The 6,692-nt window shown below is 30.3% G+C and overlaps 1 long non-coding RNA gene across 3 annotated transcripts in view; it reads left to right on the top strand.

The window, feature by feature from the left end:
* Nucleotides 1-497: 497 nt before the first annotated feature.
* The window catches only part of LOC117177802, a 14,471-nt gene continuing 8,276 nt past the window's right edge, over nucleotides 498-6,692 (top strand). For all 3 annotated transcript variants that reach the window (XR_004467763.1, XR_004467765.1, XR_004467764.1), the window contains exons 1-2: nucleotides 498-633; nucleotides 814-1,122. This is a non-coding gene — a long non-coding RNA (uncharacterized LOC117177802). The remainder of the gene's footprint in view (nucleotides 634-813; nucleotides 1,123-6,692) is intronic.

The following is a 6,692-nucleotide window of genomic DNA, read 5'->3' as shown; positions in this document are numbered from 1 at the left end:
ACCTTTAAAAATTTTTAATATTTTAATTTGTTTGTAACAAATAATATTACTTCTGAAACATTTTTCGATATAATATTTTTTGAATTGCATTAAGAGGTTCTATACTTTATATGTTACTAGTCTAAAAATCATTTAAATTTAACTAGCAGTTTAGTAAATATGGGTTTTCCAAAAATGCTTGATTTTTTATTCATATTTCTTTTGTTTAATTTTCAGTTTTTTCATTTAATTTTTAAAGTCCTCAAATTGTTTGAATATTGCAAATTTATGGATGCCCATTTTATCCATAAATTTACTTACTCAACAGAAAAGTTTTAACAAGTTTCATCAAATTTGCTAAACCACCTAATGTTTCTGTTCTTCAGGAAATGTATTGAATAATTCCTTATTGGTAATTATAAAGGCAGATTGTTTTGAACCATTTGAAGTTCACTTATATATAGACAAAGAACTTATAGCGCATTCGTTTATCCTGCACTGGTGTAGAGCAAGAGCACTCCTATCGCACCGTCTTACTTCTTCTTACTCCTTCCTTCTAACGTATATTTAACGAGAAACTCGCTCAATATTTTTCGCAGTCAGTGTCGTTGAAAGTTGCACCAGGACTTGCATCTGGACACTGCATTTTTCAAGGTATGTTAATCTAATTGTTCGTGCTAATACAAAGTAAGCAGGTTGATATTTCATAAATATGTACATTTTCATTGATATAGCTTAGAAATAAAGTATTATTTATAAAAATCTAAATCCAAAATTACATCTTTGTAGTCATACATTTTTAATGAAGGATTTGTTTTTGAATTTCTTATGCAGAGTTGGTTCACCAGAAAAATGGCTCTAAACGTACCTGGTGCTAGGCTATGTATCAGTGAAAAAAAAAGCCGAGAATGTTAATTCTTTTTTCTTGCCACAAAAAAATATTGCAAAGGGAATTGGAAATCAGGAAAATATTAAACCAATAAAGGTCAATGGATTAAAAGTGGAGAAACTGTTAGAAAGATCTTTCTATTTCGAAGCTGATTTAAAATGAATGGATATAATCGGAATGGCCATCTTGCACATTGTGTCACTCTATATCCTAATGATATTCCCGTTCCGTGAAAAAACTACTTTTCTTCTACAGTAAGTATGTGTGTAAAAATGAAAATTATATATATGGACAAATGTCTGAACCTGTCAAAGGTTCAAATTTATGTGCACTGTAAAAAAGATTTGTGTAAAATTACAGAGCTTCGCAAAATGACATATTGTATCATTATAAATATCAAACAATTCATTGTGGGATTTTACAAAAGTGTGTGAAATTACATCCTCTAGTGATGTAAATAAAAAGACCCTCGAACAGTAGTGTAATATTACACACTCAACAAAAACAAAATTACACATTCCCTCGCACGAGCTTTACATTCAGAAGGAAAAATTCAGACACAGTGTGTAAAAATCCCATGCGTCGGTAAAATCCCTTTCCTGAGATTGAAAATTACGTTGAAAGTTTTAATTTTACTAGATTTATGTGCGCGCGCTAACTTTTGTACTGAGTTTCATCATTTACCAAATTTTTTAATAACTATTTATTTGTTAAATTTTTCTGAGCACTTATATTTTACTGAAATTAGATTTTGAAAGAATAAATTCAGTGAATGCGTGTAACGTGAAATTTACGAGTACCGTTATTAGGTAGCGTTTACATATTAGGTAACGTTATTTTTTACACGTTTATCTCCCCCACCCTATAACTGCAGTTACGTCACATTATTTTGTATTAGTTTTAAAAGCTTAACAGACGTCGCTTAAATAAAAATATTTTTTAAGACGAAGTGCGGTATAGAAATAAATAAAACAATATTATGATGTACCACAACAATGCTTTTTTAATAAATTTTAGTCACACAAATATTGAAATTACTTAAAAGAAAAGAAGTAATAGCATTCTAAGTTTAGAATTTTTAAAAGATATTTAGGAATTTTAGAAGTTTCAAAGAAATAATGAATAACCGATAAATTTTCGGAAATTCTTCGAAAGTTTATAATATTTTTAATCTATGCGAAGCCTCTCAAATCCCTAAAACTATTTTCAATGTAATCAAATTTTTCTTAAAATTTAAAAAAAAATCATTTAAAATGTAACAAAATGACTTCAAAATCTTGCAAAAGTTCTTAGGAATATGAATGAAATTAGAAAAGATATTTGAAAATTTCAGATGTTCCAACAAAAAATCTAGATTTAAAAAAAAATGTATATTTTTTGCAGCATTTTACAAAAAAAAAATAGAAAAAATTCGACCCCTTTTAAAATATATTTACGACTTCTAGAAGTTTTGCAGAGTTAAAATATATTTTATGAATTTTCGGAAATGGTTTTAGACAATATTTTAAATTTATACATTACCTCTTAAATTCTTGAAAATATACGAGGTGTGTTCAAAAAATAAGGTGACTTTATGGTTTTCTCAAAAAATATTCATTTATTCCTCAAAATTTATGTTGTCCCCTTCAAAATAATCCCCCTCAGATATAATACACTTGTGCCAACGCTTTTTCCAATCATCGAAGCACTTCTGATAATCATTTTGTGGTACAGCCTTGAGTTCTTTCAGCGATGCAGTTTTTATCTCCTCAATCGTTGAAAATCGATGTCCTTTCATGGGTCTCTTCAGTTTCCGGAAAAGAAAAAAGTCACTTGGGGCCAAATCCGGTGGATATGGAGGCTGAGGCATGACTCTGGTGCTGTTTTTGGTCAGAAAATCTTTCAGAAGCAACGATGAATGAGCAGGTGCATTATCGTGATGCAAAAGCCACGAATTGTTTTTCCAAATTTCCGGACGTTTTTGCGAAAGATAGCATGGCATGAGCCAATCGATATGCCAACAACTTCCACAACTTCTCTGATGGTAATTCGGCGGTTTTTCAACACCATTTTTTCCACTGCTTGAACGTTTTCATATGTTGTTGACGTGCATGGACGTCCAGGGCGAGGTTCGTCTTCGAAATCCTCTCGGCCTTCTTGGAACAGCTTGTACCACTTATATACATTTTTCTTACTCAGAGTAGACTCACCGTATGCAACTGTCAACATTTCAAGAGTTTTAGAGCACTGGAATCCGTTTTTCACACAAAATTTAAAGCAAATTCTTTGCTGCATTTTTTTCGAAAGAAGAAAATCGCCGAGCACACCAAACCCTTCTAACCTTTTACGTCTCTGCCAGAAAAACAACACGAGCTATATAGTCAAAACTGTGAACATATGATCGTGACGAGTGTACCAACACAACAAAACAAAAAAATTAAAACTTGAATGTACGTAGCTCGCGAAAATTGAAGTCACCTTACTTTTTGAACACACCTCGCATAGGAAAAATATTCTCCTAAGGAACTAAATAAAATTGATTTATTCACTTAAAACCTTTCAAAGTTATTTTAATGTAAGGGCATGTGATAGTTTATCATATAATTATTCAGTTTCTCACACTTTTTATGCACAATTTTTAATTTTTCAGAAAAAAATTAAAGTCCAGACGTTCGCGTTTTTTGTATCTGGATTTCTTTCGAAACGGTATTTCTATACAAATACTTCATTAATTAACTTTATAACTAATTCAAACAAATATGAAGAAAATTATCAGCTAATAATGAATTAAACGGTTCAAAACATAAAAAGCCTCAAACAATTTTTTCATTGAAAGAATAAATTGATTTTGACTTTATATTTATATATTTTAAACTTACTTACTTACTGAAAGTTTCAGTTATTAATAACCTTCAATACTTATTTAAAAAATAAATAGAACACATGTACTAATTTGAATTTTGAAATTGAAATTAAATTAATGAAATTAAGTAAAAATTGATTCAGATACTTATTTCAAAACATCATCAACATTTCGAAAAACTATATAATTGTAATAGAAATAGGTTAAATATAAATAAGCGTTTATTATAAGGCTTATGTCCAATATAAATATATTTACACTTTATGTAATATAATATTGTAAAAAAATATTTAGATGATAATAAGTAATTAATCTGTTTATAACATATAGAGCATTGAAGAACTATTTTTCATATTGAATCATTAAATTAATTTCACTTAGCTAGTATTCTTTTGAACATTGGGGTTATTGATAACCTTTTAAACTAAATTGAAAAAAATTGTAAAATATATATACGGATAATTTAGAAATCAGAATTCCGATACTCATTTCACAACATAACAAAAATTCACATAAATAATACAAATAAAAAAGATCCATTTTAAATATTAATAAAATGTTAATTCAAATATTGTAGCCTATATTCAATTATATAACCTTCAAGTAAATAATCAATTGTTTAACTCAAGTTTAAAAATTATATTATCGTGTTTATGTAATTTAGCATTGTGAGGAGAATTTTTCGACTGAAATAAATTAATCTGTTCATAACATAAAAAGAATTGGGTCAAAATTTTAATTAAAAAACTCAAATAATTTTCCCTCCACATTTTTTTCATTTTCCCTTTCATTTCTGAGAATTTCATTGCATGGCAATTTTTGGTTCTTAGCCGAGAAAAAACTTAAAACATATTTAAAAAAACTGAATTCAAATACTCATGTCACAACATTAGAATCATTTAAAAATTATTGAATAGAAATTGTGTATTTTAAATATTAATTAACTTCTATAATGCAAAATATATAGAATGTCCAATTATATAACCGTTAAGTAGATAATATATACATATATATTTGTTTTCTAATTTCAACTTTCATTTCTGAAAATTTGGTGTCATCATAACCCGTGTGGAAATAGCCCGGGTTAGCCCTGGTACAACAAGGCTTCTGATCGAACAAAATCTTATCATCGTATGTTCAGACGGTAGATGGTCGGGCGCTGATTGGCAATAATAAAATTGTTGAACCTTGTTTATAACTTAATACTTTCTCTGATTTCATTAAAAAATGGATGCGTATACCCGCATGGATGTTCCACGCGTTAACATATATTGGGTGAATATCTTTTTCATACCACAAATTTTAAGGTTTTATGAGTTCAGACTATCAAACCATGCATTTTGTGACAAAAATTCGAAGACAATTTTTTTAAATTCAAACTGTTTTTTTTCTAAGAAAAAATTCTAAGTTTCATCTTTATGAAAAATTGCAAATTTTCAGAAAAAATTATAAATTGTATTTTATATTTACATAACGCCGCATAATAATAAATAATTAGAAAAAGAGTACTTAAAAGTTGGTACTTTAACTTTTTTGAACTGTAGCTTGAGGATGGCTTTTTCAACGAATTTCAACTTGTCGGTTTAGCGCAGTGGTTAGCACTCCCGACTGCTATAGGCGATAGATTTAGGTTTATAGATGTAGGTTCGATACCCCGTAGCGTTAGAAATTTTATTTGTAATATTATTATTATTATTACACCATTAAGCCATTTCCCTTTCAGGCTAGGTGTGACTCACTCGGTAGGGGAAAGGAGTAGTGTGTGGAAGGGATAGAGATTTTTCAGATTGATCCAGAATTCTCGTGCTATTTAAGCAAATAACACGTTCGTTCCGCATCATTGCTCCGACCCAGGTTGCTGATCAATCTCTCTATCAATCACCCCAAGCGAAGAACCTCACGAAGTCGTTATGTAAGGTTCCCCACTTGGGTCCATTAGTGGCGAAGGTCTTTTGTTTCAGGCGTCATTCATTCTACTAGCTCTCGTGTTTTTGTGACTTCTTATGTCTCTTCTAACTAGGGTCTCATTCACACATTCTAACCATTCTTTCCGCGGCCTGCCTCTGGGAACGCTGCCATTTACTTTACCTTAATACACTTGTTTCGTTAGTCATTCATTTGACATTCTCTCAACATGTTCGAACCATCTTAACCGATTTCTTTCCCATGTGCCTACTAGCGTCTCTTCTGCACCACATTCTTTTAGAATTATCTGGTTACTTACTTTGTCCATCAGGGTTTTCCCGCATATTATGCGCATGAATTTCATGTCAATTGCGTTAATTTTACTCTTATCTTTTTCTTAATAAGTCCATGTCTCGCTACCGTATAGTACAGTCGGTACAAATATAGTATTATATTGCCATTTTAGCTTTATTTGATATATTTTTACTTCTGATAAGGGGACCTGCTCTACCAATAACCTTCTTACCTTCATTTATTCGTCTATCTAATTCCTCATCTATCTTCCCGTCCCTAGTAAATAAGCTACCAAGGTATACGAACTTATCAACTTGTTCAATTCTCTCATCATTTAATAGATTATTGCATAGTGTTTTCTCACTCTTTCCTTCGAACACCGTAGTTTTTGTTTTATTTGCGTTAATTTTGAGGCCCATGCTCTTCATGCTTGCATCTAGTTTATTCAACATTCTTTGTAGGTCTTCGATAGACTCTGCCATAACAACCTTATCATCTGCGAACGCTTACCCTCGTACCCTTACTGTTTCGAGATCCACACCCTCTTCGTCGAAGAGAGCCATTCTTAAACACTTGTCCATAAATAATAATAACATAATAATATATAATAATAAATAACAAATAATAAATAATAAATAATAAATAATAAATAATAATAAATAATAATAATAACATAATAATAATAACAATGAAGACATAACGCATCCTTGTCTAACTCCTTGAATAATATCGAAACAGTCACTCAGTTTCCCATTCACTCTTACACTCGCTTTGCTACCTGTA

This window comes from Belonocnema kinseyi, chromosome 8 (assembly GCF_010883055.1).
Source record: "Belonocnema kinseyi isolate 2016_QV_RU_SX_M_011 chromosome 8, B_treatae_v1, whole genome shotgun sequence".
Taxonomy (NCBI): Eukaryota; Metazoa; Arthropoda; class Insecta; order Hymenoptera; family Cynipidae; genus Belonocnema; species Belonocnema kinseyi.
Note: the sequence above shows the minus strand (reverse complement) of the source record. Positions and strands in the feature narration are given on the sequence as shown.